The sequence below is a fragment of the Molothrus ater genome, chromosome 2 (assembly GCF_012460135.2).
Source record: "Molothrus ater isolate BHLD 08-10-18 breed brown headed cowbird chromosome 2, BPBGC_Mater_1.1, whole genome shotgun sequence".
In the NCBI taxonomy this organism is placed as follows: Eukaryota; Metazoa; Chordata; class Aves; order Passeriformes; family Icteridae; genus Molothrus; species Molothrus ater.
Genome location: NC_050479.2, coordinates 114675810 through 114696829, shown reverse-complemented (window position 1 = coordinate 114696829; position 21020 = coordinate 114675810).

The following is a 21020-nucleotide window of genomic DNA, read 5'->3' as shown; positions in this document are numbered from 1 at the left end:
GATAAAGAATTTGCTCCATGGTAGCTGGTCTGTTTTGAATTTAGGATGAGAATGGTGTTGATAATGATGTTTTAGTCACTGTCAGGGTTAAACCACAACACTTGTCACTTCTAAAGCTGTCACCACAGAACTTGTCACCTCCAAACTTGCTCCTCTCCCTTCCCAGAGCTGTTCTCAGCAGTCCATGGCAAGGATCCCATAGAACACACAGAAATGAGACATTTCTGGGGTTTTGCCAGGGTCCCAAATTTAGGATTTTTAACACACAAGACAAGCCAATGGTGCTTGTAGTGGACAGGGCTGCAGCAAATTTCACATGGTCCAGCCCTCTTTGTCCACAGCTCAACCACCATCCCTGAGCACAGATTTCAGTGTCTCAGGTGATTCTGTCTCATTGGTTTATTCCACTGACCTGTTATATTGCAGTGAAACCATTCTGAAATACTGAATTTGTGAATCAGAGTGAACATTCATTGGAGTATTTACAGCTCGGTGCCATGCCATGGGTTTTTTTACTGAAACAAAATCAGGCAAAAGAAAAATTGAAAGAAAAAAAAAGAAAAAAACAACAGAATGCAGTAAGTTTTCCTTATTTGCACTCCAATTTTTATAGTGTGGAATCTTTTAGAGGAGTAGCCAAAGGGAATAAATGGATTAAAGTCACAGCTTTCCATTGTTCCAGTTCTAACTGAAACAAAATGAAAAGTGATACAGAAAACATCAAAACTCCATCCAGAGCAACTCTTGTTGCACCAACAGAGCTTATATTTATTTAAATATTGAAGGGTGGATAACAGAATAAAATTACCTAAAGCATTTTATTGCATGCTGACACAATCTTAATTAACTCAATATCAACAAAACTCAAACACGCATGAAGAGAAAAGCAGTTTAAGAGAGACTTTAAATAGAGGGGATAATAAACAGCATTTATGCAAAGAAGATGAAGCAAATTTTTTTTAAGATTTAAATGTATTTAACACCCTAAACAATGTTGGTTTATTTACAAATTCATTATGAATTCTAGGCATGGGGATTGTGTTGATACATTGAGGGAACTTGAAAGAAAAAAAGAGAAAAAATTGAAAGTGGTGTGATTGTATCACCCATAAAGCTGTGCCATAAATGTATAATTCTAGCATTCATGGCATCATGAATCAGAATTATATTGATATTGAATTAAGATGACGGAAAGTAACAGGGGCGAATTAGCATGGGTAGAATGAATTAGGCAAGATGGTAACAAAATAATGGAAAAGCAGGAACATGGAAAATATGATGCTTCCAATAGTTAGGTAATGTATTGAAAAGCAGAGCAGATGAAAATTGTGTATATACATACATTACAAAATTCTCACAGTTGCTGCCAGCAATCTTAATTTTGCCCAGAGCCATGGATTATTAATAAAATAGCCCAATCTAAACACAAATAAATCCATTGTGTTCAGAAGATGAAAGAATTATAAATTGTTGTAAAATACCATTTCTCTGAATTGAGCAGCATCCAAGTCAACTTTATAAGCAACAGCTGTGAAAAAATTTGCATGGCAAAAAAAGGAGAAAAAAAAGAATTCAGAAACAAAAGCAACCACACAGTTGGGGAATAGATGTTCTGGGCTGTTGCTCTCTTGGCTGCCAGAGCAAATATTTGGTGTTAACATGGACAAATAAATATTGTATGTCTGAGTCACCATTTCAAGCCCAGAACTGCTCAGTCAATGGCAATGTGTATTAATAGGATTGCAATCTTTCCAGCATTTTCAATGCATAAGCAAGAGCCTTCAGGAAAAATAAACAATAGAGGCTGTCCATGTGTAAAATGTTGAGGGGAAAGGTTTTGGGTTGCCATCAGTTGTTGCTAATTTTTACTACTTCGATGTGTACTTAGTAAGATTTTTAAAGAGGTGCCTCTGTCTAAATTAAGGTGCAAATGAAGTCAATGGTATGAATTTTAATTAATAGTAAATGTGAAAGATTGAGAGAAATAGAAAAAGAGGTGGTGAGGGGGGAGAGAAAGAGAGTGGCAGAAAGAGAATAAGTAGAAAATATCACCACTCCATGGATCCAAAGTAGCTGCTTTTCTCTTTTTGTTGTTGTTGAATTGTAGTGGGCAAATGGCTTAAACACTTGTACAGATTCAACAATGATTTTATTCTTTTTTTTCCTCCCCAAGCCTTCATTACATCACATGGTGCTCTCTGGTACCAGGCTGATGAAGGAATAAAAGCCATTGCTAAATTCTCCAGAATGCTGAGAATGCTTTCACTTTCCATTTTATGGCCAGTCTGCATTTGTATTTGACAATTTTGGTTCAAGAAAATGTCCACGTAGACTGGGTTAGCTATTATTTTCTGGTAAAATGAGTACAGAATCAGTCAAAATTCATAAATTCAACTGGGCTTCCTGAGTCTGCAAACTGACAAATCTCTACTTTCGGTGGTCTAATGATTTACAGATAGCAAGTACATTCTCTTTTCATCTAAGAAAATCACAAGAAACACGGATTTTCATGCACATGGCACAGCAAAACAATCAACTTCGCCAACAAACCAAGACCAAAACACTCTAACAGGGATAGTCCATATCTGTAAAACTTTGTGGTTTCATTCTTAAACAGAAAAAGCAACAATTTCTCTCAATTAAAATTATACTAGCACATTTTTTTAATCTCAGGAGATAATTCCTTTGTCCTCCTAGCAATTGTATGCCATCCTTTTTCCTGTATTTCTGCATAAGTTCCTGAAACAATTTACAGAGAAACCTGGACATTTGACACCAGACTAATATCGACAAAGTTATGAATACAAAAGAGTTTGACAGAGGAAGCAAAGGGCAATTTCAGTAGCAGACAGCACTTCATTAGTTACATGGTTGTCTACAGCATCTTTCCAAAACAAGGAAGAAGGAGGAGTGCAAGTCTAAGTTTGAAGAAGCAAAACCGCTCTGTTTTATTTTTACTGTAGAAAATGTTCAGTGTTTTCCTCACTCCTGTGGGACCCAGGGCTGATAAATCCATGCTTAACTCCCCACACTCCTTAAAGACTGAAACTCAGTGAAATGTATTCCATAAACATAGTGGGTTTTTTCCCAAAGTTTTCCCCCAGTCCTTTGCTCTCTAACAGTTGTGTTTTCCCAAGCCCTTTCTGAACACTGAACAGGAATTATCCTGAATTTCCCTTATGTATTTTGAAGCAAGAGAATGAGTCTCTCCATCTATTCCCAGGATTTTCACAACTTTCCCACACAGTTCCCTGCTCAGGACATCTTGAGCAGCTCAGCCCAGCCTTAGATCTCAGGGTAACAGAGCTGCACATTTGTTTGCCATTCATGGAAAGCATAAACAGCTGAGGCTTTAGGAAGTCTATTCACAAGCACGAGAGCTTGACAATATTGGGTACATGTGGACATTTCTGAAACATCCAGCAGCTAATTCAGAGCCTTCTGGGGCTTGCCTAAGGTCTGTTACAGAAGCTTCACATTTTTATAAAATAATCTGTTCCTTTCCATGACCTCACACTCTGCTTGCTACAGGGATTTGAATCCAGGCTCATCCTTATTTGTGCAGGGGAAATCAAGATGAGGAGTCAGGGGCTGCTTGTCTCACTTTTGCAGAATCCTAACCTTGCCATGAGAAGTTCTCTAAGACACTCTTTTGCCAGGTTTCAACAGCCTTTATGCTTTGTTTGAGTACAGATGGGATATAGGAACTGTTTCTAAGAAATCAGTGTCCCCAACTCACTCCATAGGGACAACACCCCAGGGTTATTTGTTCTGGTTTTACATAAATCCCTTTGATCTCTACTAGTCACAGTTCCTCTAAATGTTTTTATCTTGCACATCAGTAATTTCCTCTAATTCCAGGTTTTTCTAAAGGCTCTCAACTGCAATTTGTAGAAACAAGAGTGGAAAGCAGGGCAGCTCCTTTGCCATTGCCCCTGTGCTGGGTAGAGGGTCCAGACCCCTCATCCCAGCCCACAGAAAGCACTGAAACTCCTTTATTTCTGCCATTTTCCAAGGATTAGGAGATGATGGAGTGCAAGGACGTCCTTACAGGCCTGTCCTTCTGCACTGATGTTAGGGATGATGTGCAGACTTTGAGCAGCCACCTCCTGAAACAACTCTTGGGGAAAAAGCCTCTGTGCATTACAAGACAATTCTTCATTCCTCTTTCCAAAACAAGGTGAGAATGGCAACGATTTATTATTGCTCAGAGCCACAATGAATGTGACAACAATTTCCCCTTTTTGGAATGTCAGTGAAGAGGATATAAACCTTTATGGGGACATCATCACATTTAGGGGCTCTGGCAAAGTCTCAGAGGGACTAGAAGCATTAACATGTCAGATATTCACAAGGAAGTCTCTTTTGAGAGGAGCTGGCTGTCCCTAACATGAACAGTTACAGATTCAATAACAATGCCTGTTGCACACTTCTGGGCAAAAAAACCTTCTCCTGCTGGTTTTGCTCTAAATAAATTTCAGTCAGATTCAAACATTCCTTCCTTATTGACCTACAACACTCTTTTTTGAATCTAAAATCCAAGGCTCCAGTCATAAAATTGACACATTATTTGGTTTAAAGAACACAGGTGTGTGATTTTGCTTAAAAGTTTTTAAAGTTGCTAAAGATTTTATGTAAACACACCTGTAACCTCAGGTGAAAAAAAGCCTCATCATATATCAAAGCATCCCAGAAAAAGATAAAATCACTGATATTTATGTTGAAACTGCAGATAGGCAAACATTAGTCTTTTCTGTACAGGCAGTTTAACATATAGGCACAAAAATGAACCTAACAGTAAAATTTAAATTTAAACTCAGATTCCCTTTGCATAAAAATTAAATTTTAGGAAACTAAATCCTGCTGCAAATGGGAATGAGGTTTGTTGGCTACCACATAGGATGTAAAGAAGGTGCTGACATGTGACTCACAGACTTAAAGAGTGGCAACATTAAAACTCATTTTACATTTCTGAATATTCAGAACAGAAAGACATCTTGCATTGAAGCCTTCAAAGTACCTTTCTGATGAAAGAATGCAGAGTTTCTTTAGAAAAGGGCTTTATGTGATTTAAGGCCTGTTTTCTCTTTGATAGTCAATAAGACTGAACTGCTTCTGAAACATTTCCTCATTTCTTTTTAAGTGAAGGCAACTGGCTGGAGCCAACTCTTCACTTCTTCTAAACAAGCCACTCTAAGAAGATTCTTAAATGAATTTGGAATCCCAGGGGGAGGAAGAAGCAGGGAAGATTAGAGAGAGGGGTGTACTCTGAAGCACTATCTTTTCCACACTAAAAAAGCTGGACTGAAACTATAAATAACTATTTAACTGTAGTGAACTTTTGCATGAAATAATTTTAAAACTTTATATATGAAGCTGCACCCATTGCCAGAGTGTATAGAAAGAATTTTTTCCATTGTCTTCAGGTTTCACTCCATAGGCTCTGTGTGACCTCACATCTGTTTCCATACTGAGTTGCCATGGAGCTTCCTGGCGATGGAAATCTCAAACAGGCTGAGACAGAAAACATGCGCGTGGATCAGTGTCCTGGAAAAAGTGACTGGATACCTTTTGACTTCCACTGGATAGAGCAGAATTATAATGGAATCCAGCAAAAAGGTACGTGCACACTTGCCTGGTGCTGAAATTAAAGCAAGGAAAGGGGATATTTGCTGAATAAGAGTATGGCACATGAAATTATACTCTGATTTATGTCAGTGGAAGGTCTAGTCCAAAGAGAATACCTATTTGTTAAAGTAATTCAATAATAAGTGGCAGAACTTCCCACTACAGTTTCACAGAACAAAGTCCCTTCTTTTTTAAATTGTCTCTAATTGTATAAAAACAATATTATCCGTGACAGGAAAAAGGGCTCACAGTACATGAGCAATGAAAATATTAATTCTGAGATGGGCAATGGTGAGGCCTGAAATCAAAAGTATATCCTTGAAAAATACAGAGGTAATTTTGTTGTAGCAACAAGTCAAAAAGAGAGGGAATAAGGAAGGAAAGTAATTTAATGCCTTATTTACATCCAGGATTTTATCTTCTATTCTGATATCCCTTATTAAATCCACAAACAGATGCAACCATTTTATCAGGTTCTGTGTAAGACCTTTGCTCTAAACAAAGTTCAGTCAAAAGATCCTGGGAGAAAGTGCATTTCCATTTCAATTTCCATTCACCAGGGAGGATCAGGCCACTGAGATTTCTTCCTTCATTCCTCCTCCTGCTGGAGACTGGGAATGAAGAAGCAGCAAGACCTAACACCACCTCCTAGGATCCTGCAAACTGCTCTTAACTGGATGCAAATTCTGCCTCAATCTGCCTCAATTCTGGTTTAATTACAGCTCTAAATGCTGGCCTTTCTTCAAAGGAGCTCTCCAAAGAGCTGGGCTGAGTTCTGAGTGTCCCACCTCACAAAGAATCCCCACAAAGGATGAAGGATTTATGGGTCTGGATCTCACCCAAACCAAATTTGGAAGGCACCACTCAAATTTGCTTTGAACCCTGCATTTCATGCAGACCTGTTGAAAATCCAGGTGAATCAAAACCGGTGCAAAAACCTGATTCTGTATCCTCTTGTGAACCCACTCTAATTCAGCATCTCAAATCCATATTAAAGAAATTCACCTGGTTCCACAAGGGCAGGGATCTGGCCCTGTAAAAGCAGAGGCCTAACTTGGTCATTTTTGAAAGAAATTCAATAGAAAATAAAACTGCAATGCAACATCTTGTCTAACACCAAAACTGTGTTTAATCTCTATGTCTAAGGACAAGATTGTTTTCCTTTCCTTTTTTCTTTCTCTGTCAGGATTTTATTTTGATGCAGAATTGATGTTTGAATGAGAGTGAATTGAAAATGAGAAGTTATGTGGCATGAATATTGTAATCTTTGATGAATGAAAACTTCAGTGGATGCAAATAATTCTTTACAAGGTATTTGAAACAAACAAATAAACAAAAATCATCTTGATTAGACATGTGCCTAAAAATGTGGAAGATCCATAGAATTTGCTAAAGCATTTTCCAGTAGGATGGCTCCTCCTTTATTTCTTTTCCACAAAGTGTTACTGGGAATCTCTTTATATTTTTAAATTCAGGTTGTGGCCCTCTTTTCCTCCTCTTTCTTTTCTGTTTTCTCTGTCAGATGGAATCTCATCCTGCAAACCTTTATATTGCCTTAATACAGATTGGAGTGAGCTTTTCTAAAGAAGAAGCAGATTTCTGAACTCTATTTTGGAGTAAGTTCTACTAGCACTTAATCCAGCTGCCAGGCACTACATCATGATGTCACCCAGAATATAATAAGACTAAAATGTGAATATTTTTACACTCTATGTTTTTAAGGCTGCAGCCTTGATGGCTTTAGCAGACATTGACTCATTATATTTATTACCTCTGATATTACTTTAGCTGCCTAGAGCTGATTTAAATTCAATATTTGGAACTGTACTTTCTTATATTAGGAAATGTGCTAAAGCCTCTTTCTTTCCATATCACACTCTGTAATTTATTGCTTTGTTTCCAGCCTTTCTGATATTGACAAATACTATACAAATTCTGGATCAAACATACTCTGTTATGTTGTTCAAACAAGAAAAATTTGGCCTAATGCTGTTATTTTCATTTGCTGTGTAAAAATGTTCTACTTAAAATATTTTAGTAGCAAATGTCTTTTGTGCATGCAGCTCTTCCAAATATCTTGATAAAGTAGATGTGAGACTTGGTTTCTGCATGGTGGCATAGCTGGATCAGATCCTAGGGGATTATCATGATTAGAAACTGCAGTGGGAAACATTTTGAAGAGTAAAAGGTATTTAAGAGTTCACCTGCACAATGAACACAGCAAAACCCCAGGAAATGGCATCCACAGGTGCTATGTTCCAAAACACCCCAAAGATAGAGACACAGATTCCCTACAGGCACTGAATAAGTGTTGGCACTTCTTGCAGAAGTTTTTTTTTTTTGGGCATTCCAGCCCAGCAGATGCCACATAAAAGTTCCCTAAGAAAACAGTTAGATAAGATCTATTATGTTAAATCTGAATACAAAAATAGGTTGCCCAAGGCAACAGGAGGCAGATAATAAAAGACAGAGCAGGAGTGGCTGAAAATAGGTTTGTTGACTTAAAAAAATAATTTAGAAATCTATTTATTTTTATAACGCTAAAGGTGGAGAGAAAAAACAAACAACAACGCATTAGAAGAATTGCTGTGTTCTCTAAAGTGAGGCAGGGAGTCATAGTGTTTATCAGTACAAAATAATCCAAGATTTTGAAACTAAAAAACTAAAAACTAAAACCATTCCCCTAAAGGACAGTAATGAAAATGTATCAGCTTGTCTCAAAGTGCAGTGGATTTGTCAAGAAATCTTGCTTTTAAATATCTTATCTTGCATATGATTCTTTTTAATGTTTTTGGTGATTTTCAGGAACAGCTGTCATTTATGGAAAGGAAAATTAACTTGCTGTGTGAATGGTCTGATATTGAAAATTGAGCTTGCATTGTGGAAAGATCCATGCAGATGCTTTGCAATAACATTAACATCAGTATTCATTTAGTGAAAGCCAATACATGTGTAGAACTCTGAATAAATGACCCAGTACAGGCAAAAGATCAAATTAAATTTGTGAGCTTTAGTGATGCTGGAAAACCATGCTATTTCTATTTTGAATTTTTTAAATTTCATTTTTCAATATCTCAAACTTCTTATTGTGTTTATTCCTAATCTAGAAGAGAGAAAGTGGCAAATAAAAATATTATAGAACTATCCTGGATTCCCAGCAGATTAAACCTTTAACAGTGGCAGTGAGGAGACAACCCCAAGTGATTTATGATGCAAACTGCTCAAGAAGAAGGATTTAGGACAACATTCTGGCCTTGTTCAAGTAATTAAACTTATTTCCACCTCCTAAAATTGCACATTTTTTATGTTCAGTTCTTAAAATTGCATTGTGCTTGACCTCATGAAGAGACACCACATAAATCTGCACCTCTGCATTGCTGGTATCAGCAGGGTTGTGGGATCAAGATCTCCCTTGGAGGGACCTGTTCCTTCCACAGGGGGAATTATCTCCATGTGGGATATCTGGAGTAGGCTTGAGGTTGAAAAGAACATGGGCAAACCATGTTCCCAAAGCTGTGCAGGCACCTTGCTCTCATTTAGGAGATCTCAAAGGTCCATTTAATCAATTAGGTTTTAATGACCCTGCTTGTCAGTCTAGAGGATTTGGGATGCAATTCCTCACTGGATCAGAGAAGAATAATTAATAAACATTCATTCCCAGCTGGAGTTAAACCACTGCAGTGTGAAATAGCTGCAAGGTTTATGAAAGATGAGATACTAAACCAGAAATTCCAGCAAGAGTTACCCATGAGGAGAGGCACAACCAGCAACAAACTGCTCTGCTCACTTCCCTGGATCTGCTTCATGAGCTGGCACCAACTCCGAAGATTTGTTCCTGTTTATGTACTGATTGTGATGGGTAAATAATCTAATTTCTAGTTTAGAGAGGCCTGTTCAATCACAAAATCATAGAATGTTTTGGGCTGGAAAGGACCTTAGGCTCACCCAGTGCCACCCCTGCCATGCAGGGACACCTCCCACTGTCCCAGGTGGCTCCAAGCCCTGTCCAGCCCAGCCTTGGACACCTCCAGGGATCCAGGGGCAGCCACAGCTTCTCTGGGAACCTGTGCAAGGGCCTGCCCACCCTCACAGGGAAGGATTCCTTCCTTTTATCTGATCATAACAAAGGTTGAAACCCCAGGTTTGACATAGAGAAGTGTGCTCTTGGGGATGCCTGTAAGAGCCTCTTCAAACCTTCCCAGCTTTGTTACTCAGGGAGAGATCAAACAGCAGCAGCAACATCTGTACTACTGAACTTCTGGATTTCCCATTGCTGCACCAAAATCAATGCACACCAATGGTGTGAAATCAAATTAATCTATTTCCTACTGAGTTAAAAAAACCTGGGGGCATACAGCCCTAGCTAGGCATTTAGCAATGTATATTTACCTCGGAAGTGTTAATGAACTCCAATGGTTACATTACTGTGCAAACACAGGCCACTGAATTGCAGCTTCATCTCTTGAAGGAGGCAAAATACAATGGCTTATTGTACTTTGGTGCTAGATATAGCCTCAGCTCTAACTGCTCCCGGCTTTTTGTGTCCCTTTTACTTCTGAAAGCAATCCCACAGCTGGAATACTCCTCATCCTCCACACCAGCATCCCTGCAAGACCTGTTCTGAGTGATGCTGTGGGAAATCCACACAGCTCACCATGGCGGAGAGGTGACCTCCTCCTAAAAGCAAACAGCTCCTTTTGCCAGCAAGGATTCCACTAAAATGGAATCCCACTAAAATGGAATCCCACCAAATCCTGGATGTGTGCTTTCCTTGCTGCAGCATGGGCAGCCCGCCCTGTGCTTGGGAAATTGTTACAGGAGCAATTTTAGCTGCTGTGAATTGCACTGGAAATGTCTTCTATGATCTGGCACTTCATGTGATGGGCCCACAGATGAATGACCCACCTTTAAACTGAAGTCAGTAGTTCCCTGCAATTATTCAGGAAAAAACCCACTGTTTTCACAGAAATCAGGTGAATTAATGTCAGTTCTGACTTCTTCTGTGTTTTGGATATCCATTAAGGCCACTAATGACATAAACTACTTTTATGTTAGTATGTATATAAACAGCGTCCCTATTTTCTGTTTTCTCTGAGAAACCTGGATATAAATTGCTGCTAAATATAAATATCTCCTTAAATAAATTCATTACTGGTGGACAGAGAACATTTTTCAGTTTCCTACAAAAGAAAGGACAATGAAAGTAGAGTGTAATGACACTGGACAATCATAGGTCATCCTTTCTTTTTATGCAGTTTAGTGGGGAAAAAGATGTGCAAAGTGTTAATTCAGATATTTTCCTATACCTATAAAAATAATTGTTAAAAACCAAAATACGAACTAAATTAATATGATCCATATTGCAACTCGTCAAGTCACTGCAAGAAGCAAAGAGAAGCGAAGAGAGGCGAAGAGAAGCGAAGAGAAGCGAAGAGAAGCTAGAGGACATAAAGGACAGGTGCTACATTTGAAGTTTGGTGGGGAAATAGCACTTTGTGTATTTTCAATGGCTTATGTCTTTCTGAAGCCTTTGGATGATTTATGTTAAAGACAGACTGAAGTTAGGTGGGCTTAAGCTGCTGCGTGAAAACCTGTCAAGCAAAGCACAGAGACTTGCATAACTCCTTAATGAGATGGCTTTTTCCCCCTCCTCTAAAACAAAATGGCAAAGCTGAAACACAGACAAACCAACCTACACAAATAAATACAACAGTCCTTTCCCAGACATCTTCCACTGCTCCAATATTGTCCCTTGCTGTATCAATTCCCACATTGTAAGAAAACACCTCAAACCCAGTAGAAAATAAAGGCATTATCAGCAGTGTTCCTGTCCAAACTGTCTTGCAATAGAGGAACTAATTTCTGTTATAAAGTCACATACTCACAGGACACTCTCCTGGGATATGATACCTTGCTTCAGCACATTCCATAAAGGGGAGGAATGACCGTAAGTGGATAATTCCTGGAAGCTGCCCTGCCAAAATGAAGTTCCCCCCAACATGTCAGCCACGTGGGCAGGAGATTTTTTCCCCCCCAGTGAGAAATGCACACTCACTTCTGCATATAAACTCCTTTTCCCCAGTGCTAAACCCACATCAGCATCGCTCCTCTGCCCTTTTACACCTGCTGGAGGTCACACTGAGCATCAGCAGCATTCCAGGCATAGACAGACAAACTGCTGTGTTTGGGAACCTTCAAACTGAACTCAGGGGGATGTGAGGGACACAGAAATTGCTGGGTTTTCAAACCTTCAAACTGAGCTCAGCCTTCTCCATCCCCTCCTGCTGTGAGACACCTGATGGCTCCAGCAAAACCTCAAAGTCTGACTGCTCCTCAGAAGCAGGCACAGGATGTTTTGGGACCCTGACCTGAGTGTCTGGAGCACCTGTGCACCCTTCTAATCTGCTTTTTTGATTATCCTGATTGCCACAAGCAAACCAGCTGGTTCACACAGGGTGTTCCTTCCTCAGCCTTTGCGGGGCTCCCTCAGTGGGAAACCACTTGTCAATAAAAATTAAATTCCAGCTTAATTCTCCCAGTGACTCAGAGCTACCCACCAGAGACTCGAGGAAGGTCAAACAAGATTTATCCATTACATCTTAACTGAAAGTGTCTTTTCCTGCCAAATACCTCTGTTGTGTTTATATGGCCCAGATCTCCATCCTCAGTTCTTTATTTACAGATACCAGCAGTGCCACAGCCAATTACCTTTAAACATCCTACAGCAATGTTAGATAAACAGAAAGCAATTGTGTTTATGAGTGTTTTTTCTCAACATTTTAAGTTTTCCTTAAATGCTTTTAAAAGTTTTTTCCTCAATCAGGCCCAAAGAAAAAAATGAGATTGCTTCCTATTTGAATAAGGAAGTTCTGCAGTCGATTTAGGACTACCTGACCTTTGGGCAATGTAATCAATATCCTGGTTCTGAAAATAACAGCTCACTGTCCTGGAATAGAGGCCAAGTTAGGGCCTTTTGTCCCTTGATTCTATGAATATTTTACTGAAGAACTCATTCCTAGGTTTTTATCTGTGAGACTTTCTGATGTAGCTATGGGCTACTGATGTTTCTGGAATATTACTGAGAAAATACAAATTTTTAAATGGTGGGGCTTTTCCTAATGTCTCCTTTACTTTTGCTTTTAATTTCTAACAATAAAGTTTATTGACAGAAAAGCCTGAAGAAGATAACTTTGATACTGAAAAGTATTTACCAACTTAGAATGATGGATATTTATAAGAATTCATAGTTGTGTGTCACAAATCTAAAAGATTTAATCCAAGCAATCATTTAAGTTTTATCTCTTATATACAAAGGGTAAAAAGGAAAGAACCTTTATAAAGACTTTATCTCTGCTGTCACTCAACCCAAAGAGAGTTTTCTGTTACTGAAAGAAGAGAAAACAAATAAACCTGGATTAACAGTGCAGTGATCCAATAAGATTTTGGAGATTAGATGAAGATCTCACTGAGCTACTTGTATATTGAAGTTAGGCAACATTGGGCAATGAATATTAAGGGTTATGTATTAATTTTGTATTATGTTTGATTTCAAAGGAAGTAATAATAAATCCAAAGTTTGAAATCACACAGGGCCAGATATACTTGCAATGTTCTTTGAGAAATCAGATAAACTACAGTGCTGCGGAATTATTTTCTTAACTAAAAGAAAGGCTAGAAAAAATTAATAAAAATAAATCTTTTTCTGATTGTTGAGAAACTTAGGAAAGCTCTATTAATTCAGTTTGAGGTATTTAGGTATAAAGGGAAATGTAAAGCCACAAAGAAACAAAGAACACCAGATATTCCCAATTTTTTTGCCACTTAACAGATAATTAATTTCCTGTAATACCAAAAAGTGATCACTGGAGTTCCTCACTATTTGTTTTCTTGTAATCCATAGAAAAACCCTGCAGCTTAAAGGAAATTAGAACAGAGGATGATCATGAACCATCAATGAAAACTTGCTACAGAAAATTTGATCTTGAAGACTTTTTCCAGTTTGATTATTAACATTTTTGCTCCACTGACCCATATCTTAAAATGTATACTTCTGTCTTATATATACACTGGATAAACCAAGGACTTAGTGAAATATTTATATTTTTTTTTAGTATAGAACCTTGTTTGAAGGAGGAACTATTTGTTTTGAAGGTTATTTGAACCTGGAGGTCACAGAGCATGGAAATACTACAGCAAATTAGTTAATGATGCTGGCTCCTTGCCAGGAAATACTACTGTAAAATGAACAGGAAAGGGGCTGGATCCTGTACCTCTAGACTTCCTAGAATATTGTTTCTGAGGAATGCTAAAAGCAGATTTTCAATAAATTTCAGGAATGGTAAGAGTGGCCAGACTTCATACTTCTAATTCTGAATTTCCAATTTTCACAACGGAATTTTTTTAATTGTTTCAATTCAGATCCTTATCTAAATATCCGTTTTAACAGTGAATTGCTTTTCCTCTTTTATATTATTTTTAGCTTTCTGTTCCTAAAGAAAGTACCTGAATGGAGGATGACTGTGGATCCCTTTTCAGGGACCATACTTTTGGTATTATGTGCATCTGATTTATTCTTCATAGAAGAAAAAGAAATGCATAAGTGAATCAATCTTTTTCTCTCTCAATTGTAGGACTATGAGCAAACAAAACCCCCAAAGCTTTCTATCCACTGCCATCTCTTCTTGAGCTCTTATGAGTCTAAATTCATTCTAATATGAAAAAGAGACAACAAAATTAGAGATTTGTTTTTGAGAGCAACATGACAATCCATGTGTCTAAAAATGATGCCTTCCTAAGCTACAATTTTGAAAGAAGGCTTTAAATTTTTTAAAAGATTCTCTGGGAACTTTCTCCATTTGTAGAAGTATTAAATGAAGGTAATAAGTCAGCAACTTTCCTGTTACTTGACCATGACCCCACTCCTACCCATTTACAACTCTTCTTTTACTTCCCCCTTCATGGTGATTCTGCTTTTCTTTGGCTTATGAACTCCTGCACCATATAACACAAAAGTCATTTGCTTTCCAAGAGTAAAAAGAGATTGATGAATTGTAGTGAGAATTTCCTTATGAAGCAAAGTGCATTCCAAACATTTTTCCCATGACAAAAATGCTGGATTTTCATGCATAGACTCTGTATACACAGCATATATACACAGAATAATCCTTAATAGATCTTTGAGGACATAAATTTCTCCCATGACCTGATGTCTCCCTGTGTTCAAAAAGTCTATGGCAGCAAAAATCTTCAAAGATATTGAGAGCTCCAGTTAGCTACATAATTCTAAATTGAGACATTGCAGGCATAAAGGCATGTTATTTCTGATAAGAAGATTTTAGGAATGATAGAAAAGGAAACAATCCATCATCAAGACTCACTGAGCTCTTTCCTGAACTCTTATAACATGATACAGTTTTACATACAGCCCTTAAGACAGAACTTATAGTATTTTTCCTTCAAAAATTAATGAAAATCCCTTCCCAAAAGGGATTGTGGTCTCTCAATACTTTCCATCTAGCAATAATAATTAAATTTTACATTTTTGCCCATTTTTGATGCTTAAAGTTGATTGGAAAATTCTCTATTAAAAAAAATATTCTCTCCACTTACTTCCTTGAGTTACTACATGATTTATCTTGCTGCTGCTCCTGTCTCTTTTTCTCAGTGTGACAAAAATCTGAACCTGAGCTGTTCCCTTGTAAAAAGTGAGTGGGGATCAGGATCCCAAATCAGGGAGAGGTTGAACCTTTATGGGAGATTGAAATCTTTGCCATCAGTCACTCCCTAACATGGTACTTGCAAAAAACTTGGACATCAAAATGGAGAGGAGGGGGAAAAAACCAAAAAACAACCTTAAAACAAATAAAAAACCCTCCTGAAACAAAACACAAGCCAAAAACCAGATATGAAGGAAAAGCCAACTCTCTTCATCTTTAATTATTAGGTACAAGGCCTGAAAGGCCAATTCCAGATCCCACTGAAGCTCAGGAGGATGTCTGCTATCAACAGCAGACCATTATTTTTCTAGTTCTGGTTAAGCAGAAATATTAGAAAATAAAATTACATTAGATTTATTTAAGGAAAATTGTGTTGAGGTTTTTGTTTTTAGGATTCTACCCTTCCTTTATCACATTCCCTCTTCTTTTTGATGTCCTGTGTTGATGGCTTTCTCACGTAGAAACTCAAGTATTTCCAACCAAAGAAATAACTTCAGCAGGAATTCCTTGAAGGGAATATCTGTATATACAATGTAGTAAAATACATAACACAAACCACAAAGATAATGCAGCAAATGCAGACCTTCTCCAATGGGGTGTCAATGCTGGGCATGGGCCATTGCTGCAATGAAATTTAGGATGAAGAATGGTAGGAAAAAGAAGGGAAAAACGCAAGAAAGTTCTCTCCTTGCTCCTGCCCTTGAGATTGCCACAGCCACCTCCTTCCAGCCATAATTCCTTCAGCAACTATGATCTCAGTGCCTCAGGACATTGAACAACCTCTCTGCTTTCTGTGTTTGTACATATATTTATATTGTTTATATGATTTTATATTTCTATTATTTAGAATTATATTTATATATTTATATTAATTAGGAAAATCCTGCTTTGCAAAGAAGGGAATGAGCAATGGAGCAGAGTGACATGTGGAAAAGCAGATGGAGAACCAGTGACATCTGCCAGGATAATTGTGTTTGAAAATATTCCAGATCTCACTTTGACAGAACTGACTAGCAGCATGGATATTTCAGGGAACTACACTCCGTGGTATTTTTGCTGGTTTGTACCTTGAATATGGCAGGTTGTTTGCGCATTTCAAGTTTTTGTTTTCACAGCCCTGGCTAGGAACATATGAAGAAGCTGAGAATAGGCAGGACATAAAATATTTGGCCACAGAAATTCTGTATATGAGTGTTACTTATTTTCCTTTTCATATATGTGCAGTCAGCTCCAGTGGCTCAGTTTATGTTTTGGCTTCAAATGCCAAGTTTAAGTTGGCTCTACAATCAAGGATTTTGGTTTACCAGAGGTTAATAGCAGCTTTTCATTAAAGTTGCCCATATAAAGACACTTGAATGAAAAGTTTAGGATGTTTGACATAGTTTTCTGATATTTCTTTTAGTTGCAAAAGAGAGACCATTAATATTAATGCTCAAATGTTTGAGAAACCAAGAATGTAAAATACCAGACATGGTCCAGGTGTTCACATAAATTTCAGACTGAGTTTCCTTTCCTTGCATCTCTTCTAGGAGGAAGAATTCATAAATCTCTGCATGACACATCTGTAGAAATCTGCTCACCCAAAAAGAGCAAGGCTTGCAAAGCAGGCAATTTTAGGAGGTGACCTAAAAAGCAATTTTTATAAAGATTTTATCACTTCAGATCAAGCCTTAAATGCCATTCTGGCTCACCACTGTCTAGATGCTCCCACTTGTGAAGGATCTGCATCTGCACTGTCAAATCAGAAATAAAAATGAACAAATGCAAGGCACTGATGAGATTAATGAAAAAAAAAAAAAGTGGGAAATGCTATACAACCCCTATTTCCCATCCGTGACAAATCAGAGCCACTTGGGGAGGTTTCTGAGGACTGGAGAAAAAAGAAGAAATTAATGAAGCCAGTGGGAAACAATAATTTTTCCATGCTCTTTGCCCACCTGAACACTTTCACCTTTCCTTCCCAACTTAATTAAAGACACAAGAATATGGATTATATCAGATATCCAGGATTTAGTCTGACTCTTTCTAGCAGTAATCTTGCCGTGTTATCAAATAACGTGCAAAGGTATTTTTTGTGGGAGGATATTAAATGTTATTTAAAATTCAGTTATCAGCTCAAGAAGCTCATGATATTAGAAGTAAAAGTTCAGCCAAAAGATAAGGATCACTGATGCCTGTGGATCACTGATATTAACACAAACTCTCCAATTGTCTCTGCTTTCCAGAAAAAAAAAAGTCAGCTCCATATTATTTCCTGCTGTTTTCAAAGTCAGTGTTTGGCATCACTTGACAGAGAGCCCTTAATCATATTAAGAAAATGTTAATTAGGAATTTCTTTTTGATATTTATGATGCTAGAAGTGAGCAAAGAAGAGACATAAAGATAATCCTTTTTCCTTTCCTTTCCTCTGAAGGAGAAGTAAAGTAAGAAGGAAGAACTGAAATAATTGAAGTAATTTGAAGAAACAACTCAAAAGAGGGAGGAAAAAAATCACAAGCTTTCCTCAACAGTTATACATAAATTGACTTTTCCCTGCTTCCTCTCTGCTCTTTCATATTTTCTTGCATAACTTTCTTTCTGGTTTTGAAAGAAAGCAAATTCTTATCAAGAGACCAAGTTCTTCAGGCTGAAATCCTTGCTGGAATTATAATTCTCTATTAATAACACTGAGAAACCACAGCCATACAGTGCTGTCCAATTTTTTTCACTTTAAGTCCTAAAAAAACTGACCACCATTTTAACCCACGTGTGAAGATCTGTCTTAAATTGCATCTTGGAAAATATTTTGCTGTTAGAAATTTTATGCTTCTACATCAAACAGAAAAGAGATGTTCAGGTGGGTCAGCCACATTTTCTCAGGTGTTACTACATTAATTGTTCTATAATGAAAGCAGTGGATATATTATAATTAATTAAAAAAATTATTATAATTAATAAAAATTAAAATTATTAAAATGTTTTATTTTAAATTATTATTAATTTAAATAAATAGAAAAATAGAAATTGCAAAAGGAATGGACTGAGCTTGTACAGTAAGCAAAGAATTATGAGGAATGTAGAAGATACCAAACTAATTTTTGGGTACTAGGAAAGGAGGAAATTTGGGTCCAAATCACTAAACCTCAGCAGACCTGGAGAGGGGAATTTGCATGAGAGGACAATCCCCTCCCTGTTCTGAACCAGGGATGGTGACAACAGTGACCATGACACGAGGACTGACGTCACGGAAGGGACACAAGTGACCCAACAGTGTCCACTCAGGAATATGGGACAGAGTGGGAACTCAGGAAAGGTGAAGGGACATCATGAATACAAAAGACTTTCAATTAAAAAAAAAACCTGGAAAAAAAAGATTATACAAGTGCCTGTGTGCAAAGTAAAAAGCCTGAACTAAAGTCCACTGAAAGCAACTTTGGTCTTCCAATTAACTCCAGCAGGCGTCTCATGGATCCTATTTGTGATCATTAGGAATGAAAAACAAGAGTCTTATGATTGGTCTCTAATTATCCCAAATATTCATTTAATGAAATCCTGGCTGAAGGGGAGTGGGTGAAGCTCTGCCACTGACTTGCAAGAAGCCAGGAGCCCTGCCAGGACTACAAAAAACAGAATTAATTGAGGGACATTCTGCTCTTACCTTCAGCACAGGTAGCAAATCTGAATTTAATTATGACAAAAGCTGAGGCAATGACTGAGGAATAATCAAAACTATCCTCTTAAATATCCAGTTAGATATAGATATCCAGTTTTTATTAATTTGGAAGAGTCAAAGTGAGCAACCTTAGGAAAATGGTCTTTAATCAGCTCTTGAGGCCACCAGAAAGTTTTGCCAAACTTCTCAGCAGCTCATGAGAACTAAAGACAGTGCAGAGAGATTTTTCTGCTCACAGCCTGAAGCCATCAGTAAAGATCAATACTTTTGGAAATTAGCTTTTGTTTTGCCAACTATTACTGAAACTGCTGAAATTTGGCTGTATCTCATGCTGCTTACACAATGTACCAATGTAAACAAATAGAAACACACAAAGAGACAAATAAATAAATAGATAAAACTGTTTTCTGCCACCTGTCCCACAGACAAATCTCAAAGATCAAGGGCTTGGTTTGGGTGTTCAGTGTGGTTCTGTGTCTGGTGACAAGCTTGGCCTTGGACAATCAAAACAAACACCTGTACCCCACAATAGCCACTGACCTATCTGAGGGTGTTTCAAGACAAAAAAATGCCTGGATTTATTCATGTAGGAATTTGAACTCATTCATTGCAAGGTGGGGAGGCAGAAAATTTCATTATCAGAGCAGACTATGAGTCCCTCCCCAACTGTTTCCTCACTGATAGGAGAACAGACCTGAACTGGAACTTTTAAAGTATTTTTAGGTGAACAAAACTACTACTTTTCCTTACAAAGTAAATCTTAACTTTAATTCCCTCTCAGATGCCCTGATCAGCTGAAAAAAAAAAAAGGCTAAATTTGTTCAAACACTGCTTGGACTTTTGAGGCAAAAAATTTTATATGCTTTAGTTCCCTTAAAATTAAAATATCCTCTAACTTGACACAAAATTCTCACTTCACCCTCCCCTTTTAAATGGCGAGAAATATTTTTTTCTCAGACACTCCTCATTAGACAGACTTCTCACATCAGTGGTGCTCTCCTGGTATTCAGAGGGGTTTAATATAATTTAAAATCATTGCTTTTAATCTCAGATAACTTTAGATGAACATGAAACAGCATAGCATTGGTTAATTTGACTGTAAAATCTTGCTATATATTTTCCTCTTGCTTTTCTGAAAATGCTGTCTGCATCAGGCATACATGAGATTTTAGAGACTGCCACAAGAGTCATATAATGAAAAAAAATTAGAAGCAGTTATTTATGAAGTAAAATGTGCCTGGACACGTGCATTGATTTGAGGATTTCCTCAGTAAGCCACCTTTGCCAAATAACTCATTTTTCCATTTAGATTGTTTAAGGTCATGGACTATTTCTTACTACAATTTTGAAATAAATTATTGAAGTATATTCATATCCTCTCAAAAACATGAAGCATCATTATGGCTTTACCCTTGTCTCTGCTTTATACCTCAGTTAATCTTCTGATGTTGGCTTCTGTCTTATTTCATCTGCTACACTTTTTAAAATTTATAACACATGGAAAGAAAATGTTCTACCGTGCCTCTTCAAATTGCAGGTAGAGAGGGAAGTCTTGTGCTTAACAAATATTTTCTATTTTCTTGTTTGCAAAATCCCTATGTGCCATATTCACTCAAAGCCAATGATATATGACATAAACTTGTTTTACAAGCAGAACTTTGGTTGTTCCACCCTGCTGGGAGCTCACAGTGAGGAAGTTTCCTGGAAGGCAGTGCCTGTTTGGGATCCCCTTTCAGGGAATGCACACTCAGGGGACACACAGAGCTCGTGACCTCACGCCATACTCAGACAAATTCTGATCATTCTGTCTTCATGATTGGTGATTGATCTTCATGATTGGTGATTGATCTTCATGATTCTTTATTTCTTTTGAAATAAAGAAATGAATGTCCTACAGTTAGAGCATCCCAACCTGTCCTTTGTCATGCTTCCAGGCAGAGGAATATTTTCTTTTCTTTTTTCAGATAATGCAATCAACGCCAAGCAACAATTCCTTGTGAGGCAAAGCAGTTTATTGAGACCAT